Below are 22134 nucleotides of genomic sequence, written 5' to 3'. Positions count from 1 at the left end.
TTCCTAGTGTGTGGAAACCTTTCCTCCTTCACAGCTCCCTCCCACTGGTGCAGGTCCTGTCCCTATTCTTTTGTCTCTTTTTTTTTCTTTTTCTTTTTTTGCTCTACCCAGGTACGTGGGGGAGTTTCTTGCCTTTTGGGAGGTCTGAGGTCTTCTGCCAGTGTTTAGTAGGTGTTCTGTAGGAGTTGTTCCACATGCAGACGTATTTCTGATGTATTTGTGGGGAGGTAGGTGATCTCCGCGTCTTACTCTTCTGCCATGTTGAAGCTCCTCCGCCCCACATCTTCTTTATCCATTCAACTGTTGATGGACATTTAGGTTGCTTCCACAGACATTCATCTTTAATGACAGGAAGAACACAAGGATGACTCCATTACCACTTCTATTTAATATTTGTATTGGAGGCCCTAGCCAGTGTTATAAGACAAGGAAAACTAAATGTGAAGTAATGGGAGATCTGGAGGCATTGACCATGTGAAGTAAACTAATACCCTGCAGGGCACTCTTGTTTCTGCATTTCATTGCCTCCCTTATTTCTTCTTCTAGATAACTGCTACTATTTTTTCAGGAATGTGTCCATCCAAGTTGAAGTTAATTCTTCCCCTGAGGCTATTAATGTCATTACTGGAAAACATTACTGGTAACATTACTGACTTGGTGTTTCTTAGTTCCCTCTGTAGGATGAACGGTCTTTTCCACAGCCTGCATCTGGAACACCCAGGCTTGGAGCAGAATAGAGGGTGCCATACTGTAGCACTCTGGAGACATCAGATACTAAGAGTCCCCTCCTCTAGGAAACAGTTCAGAAATTTGGAAATTTACAGCCTGAGGTAGGGACTTCAAAAAGTCATTTCTGGTGCACTCCTTTTCTATTATCTATTCTGGGTCTCACAGAGAATTACCTTTTCACTAATTTCAAAAAATGCTTTATTTATTTGCCTTCTTTTTACTCCAGAATATTCTGCCCACCACTCTGTACTGTCCAAGGGTATCCTGTAGGAATCCTTCAAACTCAGCCCATCCCAGCACTGACATTTGATAGTCAACATCACATCCGTCCCCATAAACCAAACTTTCAACAGTTATAGCTACTGTCTCATAAAGCAGCTGGCTCCAATTCCAGGGAAATCAATTGATCCACAAGGCAGACGGGAGTCTTCCAAGGAACGCCCAAATGCAATAGGTACGATTTGATCAATTACAGTCACGTGTTTTTTATTTTCCCAGTTAGCTGTTCAGGCTTCCACATCCCCTATTAAGAGGAAGCCTGGTATCTCTTTCTTGAGGCTAGGGCTCACTCAGGCCAGTGAGGGTGTGGGGATCAATTCTGCTCTCATGAACAGCAGCAGTCTCTTTTGTGGTTCCTTCTCTTTGCTATAGGAGCTGATGTTGAAGGCCAGTCTGCACAATGCTGTAGATGATGCTTCTCTAGAAAGCTGCTGGGATGCCCTCTATAAAGGCCAGGCTCTGTGGTGCTCTGCGCTGGGAAACAAGTTCTGTTCTTTTTACTTCCTACTTTGATGCCCAGGCATTGTCACCCAAAGCACACAGGAAGGCTGGGCTTGGAAGAATTTCCATCACTCTTATTATCCCTGGGTCTCCTTTGTCACTGGCATGGTCTCCCCTTTTCCTCGTGGTAATTTGACTTCAGGAAACTTCCTGCCTATGGATCTGGATGGAGCCAATACATTTCTCCTGCCTCACATTTCCAGGAGATTTCTCTTCCCCAGATCAGCCAGCAGTGAGGCTGACCAGGGGTCAGAGGGCAGGCAACTCAATACCACTGACCCGCAGAGCAAAACAGAAGTGCTTCAAGATAGCTCTCTGCATTCCCTATTCTGAAAACAGGTAAACAGCTCCTGTTTCAGGCTTTAATCCATCTGGATTTGGACACTAGTGGCTGATCAATCACTCATGCCATTCTCACCTGCAGGGTGGTGGACTTCTCCAGTTCTGGGGCTCCCCAGGCTGGGAAGGGGTGGCTCTCGCTCCCTGCCAAGGAAACCCTCTCTCCTTCCTCTCCTGTTCTCTGGGGTGGGGTGCAGCTGGGGGAGCAGAGATCTCTACTGACTTTCTTTTGGATGGCCACCTTTCCCTGACCTGAGTTTTTACCACCTTCCTCTAGTGTTTCTTCCCCGGGGGAAGGAAGAGGCCCTCGTATTAACTGAGCTGAATCCTGTGGGGTGGGGAGCTCCTCAGGAGCTATCTCCTGTGTACGTTACCTTAGCCTCTGGAATGCTATAGACAGATTCACCGAGTGGGGTTAGGTCAGCATAAAATGGGCATCTTTCCCACAGGTAGGTGAGAGGATGGCCATTTTCATTTTTTTCAAGGCCTTTAGAGGTTGTCTCAGAAATAGCCCCTTCTCAGACCTTCAGAGCTTTAGAAATTCACATTGACTATTGCCATGAGTGGAACTCAAAAGTCCCAGCCAGGTGGCTTGGCCTGTATGGGGCCCTAAGCTGCTTTCTCAAATGAGATGTGTCTGTCTGTCTTTTTCCTCTTGCTATGGATCGCAGCCTACTCCCCTCCACCACCTTCTGGAACTAGCCTCAGGGACACCAGTCAGGCTGGAGGCGCTCAGCACAGAGACCTTTGTGATGGGTGGCCCCCATCCCCATGACTCAGCCTGGTCGAGTCTGCCTGGTGCACCCTTGGGCCCTGGCGCCTTCTCCAGCAGCTTCTGGAGCACAGGACCTAGCAATATCAGTCGCCTTCCCAGGTTTCTAGGAAATCCCGCTGGGGCCACATAATTCATCACAGCTGCAAGTACACATTGTGTGGCCTCTGCTTCTCCACCACAGTGGCAGAGGCTTTCTCTATGTGAAGCCCATATGGATCTTGAGGGGTTTCATGACCTCCTTCATGTCTCCTTTTCTCTTAAAATTTTCAGCCAGGTTCCCAGTCCTGTCTGGAATGATGCTTCCCTGAGGCTGTAATGTCAACTCCCATCAACCACACTCCCTCTTTGTACCTGACTGCCTCCACCAACTGCCCTGGGGTTGGGTCAGAGCCTTGGGGAGGCCTCATTCCCAGAACCCTCTGATCCAAGCACTGTGGGCCAGCTTTCTTCCAGGAAGAGTCTCAGTGTCTTAAGAAATTTAGTCTGAGGTAGAGAGCTAACAAATCATTCCTTTTTTTTTTCCTAAGGGGAAGTACTTGCCTTATTTAAAATTACTGATTTTTTTTGTAGTAACAAATTATTCTTTTTTTATTAAAAGACTTTTTATTTTATTTAAATTTTTAAAAATTTTAATTGAGGTAGAGTTGATTTAAAATGTCATGTTAATTTCTGCTGTACAATAAACTGATTCACGTATAGATAGATATATATATACATTCTTTTTTATACTCTTTTTCACTATGGTTTATCTCACGATATTGAGTATAGTTCCCTGTGCTATACAGTGGGACCTTGTTGTTTATTCCTTCTTTGTGTAATAGTTTGTATCTGCTAATCACAAACTTCCAGTCCATCCCTCCCCCACTCTCCTCCCCCTTGGCAACCCCACAAGTCTGTTCTCTCTGTCTGTGAGTCTGTTTCTGTTTTGTAGGTAGGTTCATTTGTGTCATATTTTCTTTCTCCCCCCCCCCCCACATCTTTATTGGAGTATAAATGCTTTACAATGTTGTGCTGGTTTCTGCAGTACAACAATGTGAATCAGCTATATGTATACATATATCCCCATATCCCCTCCCTCTTTTAAGCCTCCCTCCCACCATCCCTATCCCATCCCTCTAGGTCATCACAGAGCACCAAGCTGATCTCCCTGTGCTATGTAGCACCTTCCCACTAGCCATCCATTTTATATTTGGTGGTGTATATATGTCAATGTTACTCTTTCACTTCATCCCAGCTTCCCCTTCCCCCGCATGCCCTCAAGTCTGTTCTCTACCTCTGCGTCTTTATTCCTGCCCGGCCACTAGGTTCATCAGTATCACTTTTTAAAATTTCATATATATGCGTTAGCATACAGTATTTGTTTTTCTTTTTCTGACTTACTTCGCAATGTATGACAGATTCTAGGTCCATCCACTGCACTACAAATAACTCAATTTCATTCCCTTTTATGGCTGAATAATATTCCATTGTATATATGTACCACATCTTCTTTATACAATCATCTGTTAATGCACATTTAGGTTGCTTCCATGTCCTGGCTATTGTAAATGGTGCTGCAATGAACATTGTGGTACATGACTCTCTCTCTTTTTTTTTTTTAAAGCCTTTTTTTTAAAAAAACTTTATTTTTATTTATTTATTTTTGGCTGCATTGATCTTCATTGCTGCAAACGGGCTTTCTCTAGTTGCAGCAAGCGGGGCTTACTCTTCGTTGTGGTGCGCAGTCTTCTCATTGTAGTGGCTTCTCTTGTTATGGAGCATGGGCTCTAGGCACGCAGGCTTCAGTAGTTGTGGCATGTGGGCTCAGTAGCTGTGGCACGTGGGTTCTAGAGTGCAGGCTCGGTAGTTGTGGCGCGTGGGCTTAGTTGCTCCGTGGCATGTGGGATCTTCCTGGATCAAGGCTCGAACCTGTGTCCCCTGCATTGGCAGGCGGATTCTTAACCACTGTACCACCAGGGAAGTCCACATGTCTCTTTTTTTTTTTTTACATCTTTATTGGAGTATAATTGCTTTACAATAGTGTGTTAGTTTCTGCTTTATAAAAAAGTGAATCAGTTATACATATACATATGTTCCCATATCTCTTCCCTCTTGCGTCTCCCTCCCTCCCACCCTCCCTATCCCACCCCTCTAGGTGGTCACAAAGCACCAAGCTGATCTCCCTGTGCTATGTGGCTGCTTCCCACTAGCTATCTATTTTACTTTTGGTAGTGTATATATCTCGATGCCACTCTCTCACTTTATCACAGCTTACCCTACCCCCTCCCCATATCCTCAAGTTCATTCTCTAGTAGGTCTGTGTCTTTAATCCTGTCTTACCCCTGGGTTCTTCATGACATTCTTTTTTTCTTAGATTCCATATGTATGCGTTAGCATACGGTATTTGTCTTTCTCTTTCTGACTTACTTCACTCCGTATGACAGACTCTAGGTCCATCCACCTCACGACAAATAACTCAATTTTGTTTCTTTTTATGGCTGAGTAATATTCCATTGTATATATGTGTCACATCTTCTTTATCCATTCATCCAATGATGGACACTTAGGTGGTTTCCATCTCCTGGCTATTGTAAATAGAGCTGCAATGAACATCTTGGTACATGACTCTTTTTGAATTATGGTTTTCTCAGGGTATATGCTCAGTAGTGGGATTGCTGGGTCATATGGTAGTCCCATTTGTAGTTTATTAAGGAACTTCCATACTGTTCTCCATAGTGGCTGTACCAATTCACATTCCCACCAGCAGTGCAGGAGTTTTCCCATTTCTGCACATCCTCTCCAGCACTTACTGTTTCTAGATTTTTTGATGATGGCCATTCTGACCGGTGTGAGATGATATCTCATTGCAGTTTTGATTTGCATTTTTCTAATGATTAATGATGTTGAGCATTCTTTCATGTTTTTGTTGGCAGTCTGTATATCTTCTTTGGAGAAATGTCTATTTAGGTCTTCCACCCATTTTTGGATTGGGTTGTTTGATTTTTTGTTATTGAGCTGCATGTGCTGCTTGTAAATTTTGGAGATTAATCCTTTGTCAGTTGCTTCATTTGCAAATATTTTCTTCCATTCTGAGGGTTGTCTTTTGGTCTTGTTTATGGTTTCCTTTGCTGTGCAAAAGCTTTGAAGTTTCATTAGGTTCCATTTGTTTAATTTTGTTTTTATTTCCATTTCTGTAGGAGGTGGGTCAAAAAGGATCTTGTTGTGATTTATGTCATAGAGTGTTCTGCCTATGTTTTCCTCTAAGAGTTTGATAGTTTCTGGCCTTACATTTAGGTCTTTAATACATTTGAACTTATTTTTGTGTATGGCGTTTGGGACTGTTCTAATTTCATACTTTTACATGCACCTGTCCAGTTTTCCCAGCACCACTTATTGAAGAGGCTGTTCTTTCTCCACTGTACGTTCCTGCCTCCTTAATCAAAGATAAGGTGACCATATGTGCGTGGGTTTATCTCTGGGCTTTCGATCCTCTTCCATTGATCTATCTTTCTGTTTTTCTGCCAGTACCATACTGTCTTCATTACTCTAGCTTTGTAGTATTTTCTGAAGTCAGACAGCCTGATTCCTCCAGCTCCGTTTTTCATTCTCAAGATTGCTTTGGCTATTCAGGGTCTTTTGTGTTTCCATACAAATTGTGAAATTTTGTGTTCTAGTTCTGTGAAAAATGCCAGTGGTAGTTTGATAGGGATTGCATTGAATCTGTAGATTGCTTTGGGTAGTAGAGTCATTTTCACAATGTTGATTCTTCCAATCCAAGAACATGGTATATGTCCCCATCTATTTTTATTATCTTTAATTTCTTTCATCAGTGTCTTATAATTTTCTGCCTACAGGTCTTTTGTCTCCTTAGGAACGTTTATTCCTAGATATTTTATTCTTTTTGATGCAATGGTAAATGGGAGTGTTTTCTTGATTTCACTTTCAGATTTTTCATCATTAGTGTATAGGAATGCCAGAGATCTCTGTGCATTAATTTTGTATCCTGCTACTTTATCAACTTCATTGAGTAGCTCTAGTAGTTTTCTGGTAGCAGCTTTAGGATTCTCTATGTATAGTATCATGTCATCTGCAAACAGTGACAGCTTTACTTTTTCTTTTCCAATTTGGATTCCTTTTATTTCCTTTTCTTCTCTGATAGATGTGGCTAAAACTTCCAAAACTATGTTGAATAAAGAGTAGTGACTGTGGGCAACCTTCTCTTGTTCCTGATCTGAATGGAAATGCTTTCAGTTTTTCACCATTGTGGACGATGTTGGCTGTGGGTTTGTCATAAATGGCCTTTATTATGTTGAGGAAAGTTCCCTCTATGCCTACTTTCTGCAGAGTTTTTATCATAAATGGGTGTTGAATTTTGTCAAAAGATTTCTCTGCATCTATTGAGATGACCATATGGTTTTTCTCCTTCAGTTTGTTCATATGGTGTATCACATTGATTGATTTGCATATATTGAAGAATCCTTGCATTCTTGGAATAAACCCCACTTGATCATGGTGTGTGATCTTCTTAATGTGCTGTTGGATTCTGTTTGTTAGTATTTTGTTGAGGATTTTTGCATGTATGTTCATCAGTGATATTGGCCTGTAGTTTTCTTTCTTTGTCACATCCTGGTCTAGTTTTGGTATCAGGGTGATGGTGGCCTCTTGGAATGAGTTTGGGAGTGTTCCTTCCTCTGCTGTATTTTGGAAGAGTTTGAGAAGGATAGGTGTTAGCTCTTCTCTAAATGTTTGATAGAATTCGCCTGTGAAGCCATCTGGTCTTGGGCTTTTGTTTGTTGGAAGATTTTTAATCACAGTTTGAATTTCAGTGCTTGTGATTGGTCTGTTCATATATTCTATTTCTTCCTGATTCAGTCTTGGCAGGTTGTGTATTTGTAAGAATTTGTCCATTTCTTCCAGGTTGTCCATTTTATTGGCATAGAGTTGCTTGTAGTAATCTCTCATGATCTTTTGTATTTCTGCAGTGTCAGTTGTTACTTCACCTTTTTCATTTCTAATTCTATTGATTTGAGTCTTGTCCCTTTTTTTCCTGGTGAGTCTGGCTAATGGTTTATCAATTTTGTTTATCTTCTCAAAGAACAAGCTTTTGGTTTTATTGATCTTTGCTATCGTTTCCTTCATTTCTTTTTCATTTATTTCCGATCTGATCTTTACACTTTCTTTCCTTCTGATAATTTGGTGTTTTTCTGTTCTTCTTTCTCTAATTGCATTAGGTGCAAAGTTAGGTTGTTTATTTGAGATGTTTCCTGTTTCTTAAGGTAGGAATGTATTGCTATAAATGTCTCCATTGTCATTTGTTTCTAGGTATTTTTTTATTTCCTCTTTGATTTCTTCAGTGATCTCTTCATTATTAAGTAGTGTATTGTTTAGCCTCCATGTGTATGTGCTTGTATTTTTTACAGATCTTTTCCTGTAATTGATATCTAGTCTCATAGAACTGTGGTCAGAAAAGATACTTGATACAATTTCAATTTTCTTAATTTTACCAAGGCTTGATTTGTGACCCAAGATATGATCTATCCTGGAGAATATTCCATGAGCACTTGAGAAAAATGTGTATTCTGTTGTTTTTTGATGGAATGTGTCCTATAAATATCAATTAAGTACATCTTGTTTAATGTATCATTTAAAACTTGTGTTTCCTTATTTATTTTCATTTTGGATGATCTGTGCATTGGTGAAAGTGGGGTGTTAACGTCCCCTAGTATGAATGTGTTACCGTCGATTTCCCCTTTTATGGCTGTTAGTATTTGCCTTATGTTATTGAGGTGCTCCTATGTTGGGTGCATAAATATTTACAATTGTTATATCTTCTTGTTGGATTGATCCCTTGATAATTATGTAGTGTCCTTGTCTCTTGTGATAGTCTTTATTTTAAAGTCTATTTTGTCTGATATGAGAATTGCTACTCCAGCTTTCTTTTGGTTTCTATTTACATGGAATACCTTTTTGCATCCCCTCACTTTCAGTCTGTATGTGTCTCTAGGTCTGAAGTTGGTCTCTTGTAGACAGCATATATATGGGTCTTGCTTTTGTATCCATTCAGCCAATCTGTGTCTTTTGGTGGGAGCATTTAATCCATTTACATTTAAGGTAATTATCGATAAGTATGTTTCTGTTCCCATTTTCTTAATTGTTTTGGGTTTGTTATTGTAGGTTTTTTCCTTCTCTTGTGTTTCTTGCCTAGAGAAGATCCATTCGCATTTGTTGTAAAGCTGGTTTGGTGGTGCTGAACTCTCTCAGCTTTTGCTTGTCTGTAAAGGTTTTAATTTCTCCATCAAATCTGAATGAGATGCTTGCTGAGTAGAGTAATCTTGGTTGTAGGTTTTTCTCCTTCATCACTTTAAATATGTCCTGCCACTCCCTTCTGGCTTGCAGAGTTTCTGCTGAAAGATTAGCTGTTAACCTTATGGGAATACCCTTGTGTGTTATTTGTTATTTTTCCCTTGCAGCTATTAATATGTTTTCTTTGTATTTAATTTCTGACAGTTTGATAAGTTTGTGTCTTGGCATGTTTGTCCTTGGATTTATCCTGTATGGGGCTCTCCGGGCTTCCTGGACTTGATTAACTATTTCCTTTCACATATTAGGGAATTTTTCAACTATAACCTCTTCAAATATTTTCTCAGTCATTTCTTTTTCTCTTCTTCTTCTGGAACCCCTATAATTCCAATGTTGGTGCATTTAATGTTGTTCCAGAGGTCTCTGAGACTGTCCTCAGTTCTTTTCATTCTTTTTTCTTTATTCTGCTCTACAGTAGTTATTTCCACTATTTTATCTTCCAGGTCACTTATCCGTTCTTCTGCTTCAGTTATTCTGCTATTGATCCCTTTTAAAGTATTTTTAATTTCATTTATTTTGTTGTTCATCTTTGCTTGTTTCATCTTCAGTTCTTCTAGGTCCCTGTTAAATGTTTCTTACATTTTGTCTACTCTATTTCCAAGATTTTGGATCATCTTTACTATCATTATTCTGAATTCTTTTTCAGGTACACTGCCTATTTCCTCTTCATTTGTTAGGTCTGGTGGGTTTTTATCTTGCTCCTTCATCTGCGGTGTGTTTTTTGTCTTCTCATTTTGTTTATCTTACTGTGTTTGTGGTCTCCTTTTTGCAGGCTGTGGGTTCGTAGTTCCCGTTCTTCTTGGTGTCTGTCCCCAGTGGCTAAATTTGGTTCAGTGGGTTGTGTAGGCTTCCTGGTGGGGGAGATTAGTGCCTGTGTTCCAGTGGATGAGGCTGGATCTTGTCTTTGTGGTGTGCCGGTCCACATCTGGTGGTGTGTTTTTGGGTGTTTGTGGCCTTATTATGATTTTAGGCAGCCCCTCTGCTAATGGGTGGGGTTGTGTTCTTGTCTTGCTAGTTGTTTGGCATAGTATGTCCAGCACTGTCGCTTGCTGGTCGTTGAGTGAAGCTGGGTCTCGGTGTTGAGATGGAGATCTCTGGTAGATTTTTGCCATTTGATATTACGTGGAGCTGGGAGGTCTCTTGTAGACCAGTGTCCTGAAGTTGGCTCTCCCACCTCAGAGGCACAGCACTGACTCCTGGCTGCAGCATCAAGGGCCTTTCATCCCCATGACTCAGAATAAAAGGGAGAAAAATTAGAAAGAAAGAAAGACAGAGGATAAAAAGAATAAAATAAAGTAAGATAAAATATAATAAAGTTATTAAAATAAAAAATAATTATTAAGAATAAATTTTTTTAAAAAGTAAAAACAAAACAAAACAAACAAAAAATGGACAGATAGAACCCTTGGACAAATGGTGAAAGCAAGGCTATACAGACAAAATCTCACACAGAAGCATACACAGAGACACTCACGAAAAGGGGAAAAGGGGAAAAAATAATAAATCTTGCTCTCAAAGTCCACCTCCTCAATTTGGGATGATTCGTTGTCTATTCAGGTATTCCACAGATGCAGGGTACATCAAGTTGATTGTGGAGCTTTAATCCACATCCTCTGAGGCTGCTGGGAGACATTTCCCTTTCTCTTTGTTCGCACAGCTCCCGGGGCTCAGCTTTGGATTTGGCCCTGCCTCTGTGTGTAGGTCGCCGAAGGGCGTTAGTTCTTCACTCAGACAGGACGGGGTTAAAGGAGCCGCTGATTCGGGGGCTCTGGCTCACTCAGGCCAGCGGGAGGGAGGGGGACGATACGGGGCGAGACTGCCGCGGCAGAGGCCAGCGGGAAGTTACACCAGCCTGAGGCGCGCCGTGCGTTCTCCCGTGGAAGTTGTCCCTGCATTTCGGGACCCTGGCAGTGGCGGGCTGCACAGGCTCCCCGGAAGCGGGGTGTCGATAGTGACCTGTGCTCACACACAGGGTTCTTGGTGGCGGCAGTAGCAGCCTTAGTGTCTCATGCCCGTCTCCGGGGTCTGCACTGTTAGACGCGGCTCACGCCTGTGTCTGGAGCTCCTTTTTTTTTTTAAACATCTTTATTGGAGTATAATTGCTTTACAATGGTGTGTTAGTTTCTGCTTTACAACAAAATGAATCAGTTTAAGCAGTGCTCTTAATCCCCTGTCCTCCCGCACCAGGAAACAAAGAAGGAAGAAAAAGTCTCTTGCCTCTTTGGCAGCTCCAGACTTTTCCCCGGACTCCCTCCCACCTAGCCATGGTGCACTAACCCCCTGCAGGCTGTGTTCACACCGCCAACCCCAGTCCTGTGCCGGTGCTCCGACCGAAGCCCGAGCCTCAGCTCCCAGCCCCGCCTGCCCCGGCGGGTGAGCAGACAAGTCTCTCGGGCTGGTGAGTGCTGGTCTGCACCAATCCCTGTGCGGGAATCTGTCCGCTTTGACCCCCGCACCCCTGTTGCTGCACTCTCCTCCGTGGCTTCGAAGCTTTCCCCCTCCGCCACCCGCAGTCTCCGCCTGCGAAGGGGCTTCCTAGTGCGTGGAAACCTTTCCTCCTTCATAGCTCCCTCCCACTGGTGTCTCTGTTTATTCTTATCCTTTTGTCTCTGTTTATTCTTTTTTCTTTTTCCGCACCCAGGTACGTGGGAACTTTCTTGCCTTTTGGGAGGTCTGAGGTCTTCTGCCAGCGTTCATTAGGTGTTCTGTAGGAGTTGTTCACGTGTAGGTGTATTTCTGGTGTATCTGTGGTGAGGAAGGTGATCTCTGCGTCTTACTCTTCCGCCATCTTTCAAGTGAGTCTCCACATGCCTCTTTCTGAATTATCGTTTTCTCAGGGTTTATGCCCAGTAGTGGCATTTCTGGGTCATATGTAGTTAGTTGTCTTTTTAGTTTTTTAAGGAACCTCCATACTGTTCTCCATATTGGCTGTATCAATTTACATTCCCACCAATGGTGAAGTAGGGTTCCCGTTTCTCCACACCCTCTCCAGCATTTATTATTTGTAGATTTTTTGATGATGGCCATCTTGACCAGTGTGAGGTGATACCTTATTGTAGTTTTGATGTGCATTTCTCTAATGATCAGTGATGTTGAGTGTCTTTTCATGCATTTGTTGCCCATCTGTATGTCTACTATGGAGAAATGTCTATTTAGGTCTTCTGCCCATTTTTGCACTGGTTTTTTTGTTTTTGTGATATTAAGCTGCATGAGTTGCTTGTATATTTTGGAGATTAATCCTTTGTCAGGTGCTTCACTTGCAAATATTTCCTCCCATGCTGAGGGTTGTCTTTTGGTCTTGTTTATGGTTTCCTTTGCTGTGCAAAAGCTTTTAAATTTCATTAGGTCCCATTTGTTTATTTTTGTTTTTATTTCCCTTACACTAGGAGGTGGGTGGGTCAAAAAGGATCTTGCTGTGATTTATGTCATAGAGTGTTCTGCCTATGTTTTCCTCTAAGAGTTTGATAGTGTCTGGCCTTACATTTAGGTTGCTAATCCATTTTGAGTTTATTTTTGTGTATGGTGTTAGGGTGTGTTCTAATTTCATTCTTTTACAAGTAGTTGTCCATTTTTCTCAGCACCGCTTATTGAAGAGGCTGTTTTTTCTCCATTGTATATTCTTGCCTCCTTAATCAAAGATAAGGTGACCCTATGTGCGTGGGTTTATCTCTGGGTTTTCTATCTTGTTCCATTGGTCTATCTTTCTGTTTTTGTGCCAGTACCATACTGTATTGATTACTGTAGCTTTGTAGTATAGTCTGAAGTCAGGGAGCCTGATTCCTCCAGCTCCGTTTTCCTTTCTCAAGATTGCTTTGGCTATTTGGGGTCTTTTGTGTTTCCATACAAATTGTAAAATTTCTTTTTCTAGTTCTGTGAAAAATGCCGTCGGTAATTTGATAGGGATTGCATTGAACCTGTAGATTGCTTTAGGTAGTATAGTTATTTTCACAATATTGTGTCTTCTAATCCAAGAACATGGTATATGTCTCCATCTGTTTATGTTAATTTTGATTTCTTTCATCCGTGTTTTATAGTTTTGTGAGTAAAAGTCTTTTGCCTCCTTAGGTAGGGTTTATTCCTAGGTATTCTTTTTGTTGTGATGGTAAATGGGATTGTTTCTTAATTTCTCTTTCTGATCTTTTGCTGTTAGTGTGTAAGTATGCAAGAGATTTCTGTGCATTAATTTTGTATCTTGTAACTTCACCAAATTCATTGATTAGTTCTGGTAGTTTTCTGGTGGCATCTTTAGGATTTTCTCTGTACAGTATCATGTTATCTGCAAACAGTGACAGTTTTACTTCTTCTTTTCCAATTTGTATTCCTTTATTTCTTTTTCTTCTCTGATTGCTGTGGCTAAGACTTCCAAAACTATGTTGAATAATAGTGGTGAGAGTAGACATCCTTGTCTTGTTCCTGATCTTAGAGGAAATGCTTTCAGTTTTCACCATTGAGAATGATTTTTGCTGTGAGTTTGTCATATATGGCTTTTATTATGTTGAGGTAGGTTCGCTCTGTGCCCACTTTCTGGAGGATTTTTATTATCAGTGGGTGTTGAATTTTGTCAAAAGCTTTTTGTGTATTTATTGAGATGATCATATGGTTTTTATTCTTTAATTTGTTAATATGGTGTATCATATTGATTGTTTTGTGTATATTGAAGAATCCTTGCATCCCTGAGATAAATCCCACTTGATCATGGTGTATGATCCTTTTAATGTGTTGTTGGATTCTGTTTGCTAGTATTTTGTTGAGGATTTTTGTGTCTATGTTCATTAGTGATATTGGTCTATAATTTTCTTTTTTTGTGACATCTTTGTCTGGTTTTGGTATCAGGGTGATGGTGGCCTCATAGAATGAGTTTGGGAGTGTTCCTCCCTCTGCTATATTTTGGAAGAGTTTGAGAAGGACACGTGTTAACTCTTCTCTAAATGTTTGATAGAATTCACCTGTGAAGCCATCTGGTCCTGGATTTTTGTTTGTTGGAAGATTTTTAATCAAATCAAATTTTTTTTCAAAAAATTAAATATTTGTAATTTCATTACTTGTGACTGGTTTGTTCATATTTTCTATTTCTTCCTGGTTCAGTCTTGGAAGGTTGTGCTTTTCCAAGAATTTGTCCATTTCTTTCAGGTTGTCCATTTTATTGGCATATAGTTGCTTGTAGTAGTCTCTTATGAGCATTTGTATTTCTGTGGTGTCAATTGTAATCTCTCCTTTTTCATTTCTGAATTTATTGATTTGCATCCTCTCCCTTTTTTTCTTGATGAGTCTGGTTAAAGGTTATTCAGTTTTGTTTATCTTCTCAGAAAACCAGCTTTTAGTTTTATTGATCTTTGCTATTGTTTTCTTGTTTCTATTTTATTTATTTCTGCTGTGATCTTCATGATTTATTTCCTTATACTAATCTTGCGTTTTCTTTGTTTTTCTTTTTCTAGTTGCTTTAGGTGTAAGGTTAGATTGTTTATTTGAGATTTTTCTTGTTTCTTGAGGTGAGCTTGAATTGTTATGAACTTCCCTCTTAGAACTGCTTTTGATGCATCCCATAGGTTTTGGATCATCGTGTTTTTGTTGTCATTTGTTTCTAGGTATTCTTTGATTTCCTCTTTGCTTTCTTCAGTGATCTCTTGGTTATTTAGCAGTGCACTGTTTAGCCTCCATGTATTTGTGTTTTTTACTGTTTTTTTTTTCTGTAATTGATTTCTAATCTCATAATGTTGTGGTTGGAAAGGATACTTGATACGATTTCAATATTCTTAAATTTTCCAAGATTTGATTTGTGACCCAAAATGTGATCTATTCTAGAGAACGTTCCATGTGCACTTGAGAAGAAAGTGTATTCTTCTGCTTTCAAGTGGAATGTCCTAAAGATATCAATTAAGTCTATCTGGTCTATTGTGTCATTTAAAGCTTGTGTTTCCTTATTTATTTTCTGTCTCAATGATCTGTCTATTGGTGAAAGTGGGGTGTTAAAGTCCCCCACTATTATTGTGTTACTGTCGATTTCTCCTTTTATGGCTGTTAACATTTGCCTTATGTATTGAGGTGATCCTATGTTGGGTGCATAAATATTTAAAATTGTTATGTTTTCTTCTTGGATCGATCCCTTGATCATTATATAATGTCCTTCCTTGTGTCTTGTAACAGTCTTTATTTTAAAGTCTATTTTATCTGATATGAGTGTTGCTACTCCAGCTTTCTTGTGATTTCCATTTGCATGGAATATATTTTTCCACCCCCACACTTTCAGTCTGTATGTGTCCCTAGGTCTGAAGTGGGTCTCTTGTAGTCAACATATATAAGGGTCTTGTTTTTGTATCCATTCAGCCAGTCTCTGTCTTTTGGTTGGAGCCTTTAATTCATTTACATTCAAGGGAATTATTGATATGTATCTTCTTATTACGATTTTCTTAAATGATTTGTGTTTGTTTTTGTGGATCTTTTTCTTCTCTTGTGTTTCCCACTTAGAGAAGTTCCTTTAGCATTTGTTGTAAAGCTGGTTTGGTGGTGCTGAATTCTTGTAGCTTTTGCTTGTCTGTAAAGCTTTTGAATTCTCCATGAAATGAGCTGAGCTCCTTGTTGGGTAAAGTAACCTTGGTTGCAGGTTTTTCCCTTTCATCACTTTAAATATGTCCTGCCACTACCTTCTGGCTTGTAGAGTTTCTGCTGAATGATCAGTTGTTAACCTTATGGGGATTTTCTTGTATGTTATTTGTTGATTTTCCCTTGCTGCTTTAATATTTTTTCTTGTATTTAATTTTTGATGGTTTGATTAATATGTGTCTTGGCATGTTTCTCTTTGGGTTTATCCTGTATGGGACTCTCTGTGCTTCCTGGAGTTGATTGACTATTTCTTTTCCCATGTTAGGGAAGTTTTCATCTATAATCTCTTCAAATATTTTCTCAGACCGTTTCTTTTTGTCTTCTTCTGGGACCCCTATAATTCGAATGTTGGTGCATTTAATGTTGTCCCAGAGGTCTCTGATTCTGTCCTCAATTCTTTTCATTCTTTTTTCTTTATTCTGCTCCCTGGCAGTTATTTCCACTATTTTATCTTCCAGCTCACTTATCCGTTCTTCTGCCTCACTTATCCTGCTATTGATTCCTTCTAGAGTAGTTTTAATTTCAGTTATTGTGTTGTTCATCATTGTTTGTTTTCTCCTTAGTTCTTCTAGATCCTAGTTGAATGTTTCTTGTATATTCTCCATTCTATTTCCGAGATTTTGGATCAACTTTACTATCATTACTCTGAATTTTTTTCAGGTAGGTTGCCTATTTTGTCTTCATTTATTTGCTCTTGTAGGTTTTTACCTTTCTCCTTTGTCTGTAACATATTTTTTTGTCATTTCATTTTTTTTTAATGGGTGGGGCTGTATTTCTGTCTTAATCATAGTTTGGCCTGAGGCATCCAGCACTGGAGTTTGTAGGCAGTTGGATAGAGCCGGGTCTTGGTGCTGAGATGAGGACCTCCGGGAGGCCTCACTTTGATTAATATTCCCTGGGGTCTGAGGTTCTCTGTTAATCCAGTGGTTTGGACTCAGAGCTCCCACCACAGGAGCTTGGGCCCAACCTCTGGCCTGGGAACCAAGATCCCGCAAGCTGTGTGGCATGGCAAAAAAAAGAAAAAAAAAAGGAGTAATACAGTAACAAAGGATAAAAAACAAAATAAAAATAGGTAAAAAATATATTAGCAAAAATAAAAATATAATTGAAACAACTGCAACAAGGTAAAAATAAAACCACAACAGAATAAAGAAAAAAAAGGGGGGGCGGAACAAGCCAAAATGAGCAGAACAATAACAAAGTATAAGGAATAAAATAAAATTAGAAAAATAAAAGATTTATTAGGATAAATAAAAATATAAATGAATTAACAACAATGAATCAACAAGGTAAAACAGAGCCCCAATCTGAAAGAGGAAAAACGGAAAAAAAAAAAAAAAGCCTTGGCTATTGGGGCAGAGTTTAGGCAGGGGTGGAATTTAGGCAGGGGTGGGGTTTAGGATGGGTGGGACCTGGGGGGGTGGGGGGGTGGTGTTTGAGTGTGGGGCGGGGCCTAGGCTCAGGACCCACTTAGCCAGAAAAGGCTCTGGGGGCGGGGCCTAGGCAGGTGATTTTCAAGCGTCGGGTGGGCGGGGCCTCTGCTTAGGACCTGCGGGGGAAGGGGAGAGGCAGCACATGGAAAGGAGGGCCTCTGGATTGTGGAGTTCCGGAGTTTGGAGGTAAGGGCCTGGTTGAGGGCATGTGGATGGGGTTTAGGCCCAGTGTGGTTGGAGGGGGTCTCAGAGGGAGTCTCCGAGTGTAGAGGTAGGGCCCTGGTGGGGCTGTAGGGGCGGGGCTTGGGCTCTGCATGGCAGCAGGGAACCTCCGAGGGCAGAGGATTAGGCCTGGGAGCCCAACGGGCTCCCCAGGTCCCTAAGTGGACAGGGAAAGCACTGGCCCCATTCCCTTCTGTTCCTCTGTGCCCCCCTCCCCGGGTCTCCCCCAGGGTCTCCCCTGTCCCCACTGGACCCCTAACCATGGGTGGATCCCGCTGGGTTTAGGAACACTCTTCCACTCCCCCAGCCACCCCTCAGGGGTGCCAGTCCTGTAGGTCTGGGCTTTACTTTTGCTCCCCCTTCCCTCCCTCTCCCTCAGGACCCATGAGGCTGGAGGGGGCCTTGGTGGACAGAGCATCAGGCCTGGGATCTCAGCAGACTCCCGGGGGCCCAAGTGGGCAGGGGAAACCTGGTCACACTCCCTTTTGATCCTCTGCCCTCCCAGTGGTCCCCCCAATTTCCCCCTTTGGACGTGGGATCTCTTCCCCTCCTCCAGCCACCCCTCAGGGACATCAGTCCCATCCCGCCTCCACTTTTCCTCCCCCCTCACTACCCCCCTTGCCCCACGTCCTACCCGGTCACTGGGGGTTCCTCCCATCCCCTTAGGTGTCCATGGTCCCCCACCGGTGCCTGGTAGGTGTCCTAGTTGTGCAGAGACCCAAATTCTGCGTCCTCCTAGTCCGTCATCTTGACTCTGCCCCCTGTGTCATATTTTTGATTCCACATATAAGTGATATCATGTGACATTTGTCTTTCTCTTTCTAACTTACTTCACTTGGTATGAAAATCTCTAGTTTCATCCATGTTGCTGCAAATGGCATTATTTCATTCTTTTTTATGACTGAGTAGTATTCCATTGTATATACATACCACATCTTCTTTATCCATTCATCTGTCCATGGACATTTAGGTTGCTTCCATGTCTTGGCTAGTAACAAATCATTCTTTTTTTTTTTTTTTTTTTTTGCGGCATGCGGGCCTCTCACTGCTGTGGCCTCTCCCGCCGCGGAGCACAGGCTCCGGACGCGCAGGCTCAGCGGCCATGGCTCACGGGCCCAGCCGCTCCGCGGCATGCGGGATCCTCCCGGACCGGGGCACGAACCCGTGTCCCCCGCATCGGCAGGCGGACTCTCAACTACCGCGCCACCAGGGAAGCCCAACAAATCATTCTTGAAGCACACCTGACTACTCTGCTGGCTTGTCTGGGGCCTCTCAGAGAATTACATTTTTTAGCAAACAAGAAATTCTTTTTTTTTTTTTTTTGTAGTATGCGGGCCTCTCACTGTTGTGGCCTCTCCCGTTGCGGAGCACAGGCTCCGGACGCGCAGGCTCAGTGGCCATGGCTCACGGTCCCAGCTGCTCTGTGGCATGTGGGATCCTCCCGGACCGGGGCACGAACCCGTGTCCCCTGCATCGGCAGGCAGACTCTCAACCACTGCGCCACCAGGGAAGCCCAACAAGAAATTCTTTAATTTCTTTCTTCTCTGCTTTCTGGAATATTTTGCCAATCACCTGGTTTCTGTCCAGGGGACTAAGACCTCCTGTAGATTTACAGATGTTTGTTGTTTTATTTTGTCTTATAAGGGACATATGCTATGTGTAGTCTTTTGTATGTCTGAAAACGATATGGAATGCAGTAGTAAGGGAGGGAAAGAAAACAAACAAAAAGAAGCATCCTTTTGGAGTTCTTTAATCAGTCTCACCCCTTCGAGTGGCATCCTCAAAGGCAGCATGACTATTATTGTTCAATGACATAAATTTACAGTCCTGCAAGATGAAAAAGACCTACAGACGTGCTGTACAACACAGTGACTGCGGTTAATGATGTGGTATCGTGCACGCAAATGTTTGTTAAGCAGCTAATGTCACTCTAAGTGTTCTTACCACAGAAACCAAAACCAGAACTAAAGGTACTCAAAGAAAATTTTGGAGGTGACGGATGTGCTTATGACATTGATTGTGGTGACGGTATCATAGGTGTTTGCATATGTCCAAACTCATTAAGTTTTACGCATTAAGTATGTGCAGTTTTTGTACATCAATTATGTCTCAATAAAGCTGTTAAAAAACCAGTTAATTTCACCTGAAAAAGTAAAAAGAAAGGAAACAGTGACCTTGGACAGTCTCTGCCACACCCAATTTCCTAACATAATCACAGCCTGGTCTCAACATCAGTTGTCTAATTATTTTTTAATTTTTTGAATTTTTTAAATTTACTTTTATATACAGCAGGTTCTTATTAGTTATCCATTTTATACATATTAGTGTATATATGTCAATCCCAATCTCCCAAATCATCACCCCCGCCAGTTGTCTAATTCTGAAGGGCAAATTAGTCCATGATGCTGAGTAATCTGGATGAAACTTCAATTTGAATCGTGACGTGATTTGTTCAGTTGCGGATAAACACACCATTGCAAGCATCTTATTTTCCTGCCATTTGCTCATGCTCCTACCTGTCCAGTTTCTCCTCTTGTGGCCTCCCCATCCCTGAATTTCTCAAACACCCCAGGGGTTTTCTTAACCCATTGCTGGGATCTGTTCTGCCTCCACAAGCCAAAGGGGCAGGGAGCTGGGGTCTCACTCACTTGTCCCCCAAAAGCAGTAGCTTCTTGTGCTTGTAAGGTGTGGTCATTGAAGCCTGGGCTGTGCAGTTTTAGGGGCAAACTGCTAGCCACTGCTGCTGGGGTGGTGCAGGTCCTCATCCACGCCTCAGTGGTGCTCCATATGGGGCCTGGACCCTCCTCCTTTCTGTATATGTTGCTATGGTAACTGGGTTACCACAAAGCATGCAGGGGAGTCTGTGGTACTGAATGGAGGTCACCAGGCTAGACTTCAAAAGATTTTATTTCAGAGGTCTTGATAACCTCTTCCTACCATGGCACTTTGATCATGGTCATCATAGCCCAACTTGACAGCTTTTTCTAACTTCCAAATTTGGAGGCTGTGACGGGAAAGTGGGGGAAGGCATAGAGGGATTGCTGTCTCACTTCCTGAAAACCCTGGGATACTTTTTGAAAGCTGGTCCAGTGACTAGCTTTGCACCCCAGAATAACTGAGGGAGAGATTTTCCTCCCCCCTTAGCCATAAAAGATTTTTGACATTCTGCTTGCCAAAACTGAGGATAAAGCTGATGATTAATTTTGTTCAAACAAGAAGAAGCAACGCCTCTCCTTTCCTGGCCTTTTTAGCTCTGTCCCCGCCTTACCAGAGAGCCTTTCCCGTCTATGTCCTCCCAAGACTGTAAGCTCAGTGAGGTCAGTACCATGTCTGTCCTGTTCATGGTTGCTTTCCCCAGTGCCTGGCCAGCAGTGACTACCAGATATGAAGGGCCAGGAAGTGTTTGCCAGGTGAAGAAACCCACACTCCTCTTCTCATCATTGCTCAGAAGTAAGAGTGGATCTGAGGCTCTCTTCACATCTCTGGGGATGGTATCCCTTTAGACCCAACGCCTCCCATCCTTTAAAGCAATGTCACCCTCTTTTTCCCTCTCTTTGCTTACCTGGGAGTTTATTTCCCTCCTGGAGAAGGATTTTTCAGAGAAGGTGCCTCTATAAGGGTAGGGCACTCATATTTATTGTCTCTACCCAGAGCCAGGCTCTGGGCTAACTTGGAGGGTAAACCCAGCTCGGTGGGTTGCCATTCTGCCCCTTCTGGTCACCCTGCCCCATTTTATGCTCTACGTGTGCCGCTCCCCACTTCTTGATGTGACTAACAGAGTCATTTCGGTTGCCATGAGTACTTTTTGGGTAATTTAAAGTTTTGGTATCATTTCAATTTGATGTAATTTAGTTTGATAAGTCCAAACTTATAGAAGAATTGCAAGTACAGTGCAGGCAATTCCCATATACTCTTTACTCAGATTTACCAGTTTAATTCATTGTTTTTTGCATTATGAAAATTTAGTTATCTTGATATACTTTTTCGGGGTGTTTACATGATCACATTCAGTGTATTCCTCCTGAAGCTCTGTCTATCTTCTACTTTAGAGCATGTGTTTATTTCTTGTTGAGGTTAGAAGAGTTAGAATGAATTCACATTTTTGCTAGTTAAAATTTTTTCTAATGTGCTAGGTTCCCCACCATTGTCAAGGTATTTTGACCAACTTTATAGAGGAAGTTGTGAAAGTAAATCTCTATCAATTTGGCTCAAAATTTACTTGAAAAGTTTGTTTCCTGTTGTGTAGTATGCTATTACTTTTTGTGCATAATGACTTCAGAGGCAGTAGTATTTTTCTTAATTAATAAACTTTATTTTTCAGGGGCAGTTTTAGGTTTACAGAAAAATTGAGCAGAAAGTCCAGCGAGTTCTCAAATACTCCCTTAGCCCTCACTCCCCCAGCTCCCTTGTTATTGACATCTTGTATTGGTGTGGTATGTTTGCTACAATCGATGAGCGAACATTAATGCATTATTGTTAACCAAAATCCGTAGTTCATGTTACTGTTCACTCTTTGCATTGTACATTCTATGGGTTTTGACAAATGTAAAATGACATGCATCTACCATTGCAGTATCATCTATATCAAACTATCAACAAAAGAGTTTCCCATACTCTTCATCCTTCTTGGTTGCCATGAGCATCAGCTTCCTACACAGTCTTGGCCTCGAGGAGTTCCTATTGATGGGGAGGTAGGACCAGCCCAAAGAATAGCCAGGAGGCCACCAGTCTCTGGAATACCCTTGGGAGCACCAAGGCCAGCAGCAGGAGGGAACATCACTTGGGCTTGGCCTTTCCTGTTGGGCCCAATCCTACCTTTTCAGTGAGGTCAGGTGGCAGGAAGGAGGAAGGTAAGACAAGTGATATTATTCCCTGTGCCAGGAACTGTGTCAGGAGCCTTCTGTGTGAACTCCCTTG

The sequence above is a fragment of the Delphinus delphis genome, chromosome 1 (genome assembly GCF_949987515.2).
Source record: "Delphinus delphis chromosome 1, mDelDel1.2, whole genome shotgun sequence".
Taxonomy (NCBI): Eukaryota; Metazoa; Chordata; class Mammalia; order Artiodactyla; family Delphinidae; genus Delphinus; species Delphinus delphis.
Note: the sequence above shows the minus strand (reverse complement) of the source record.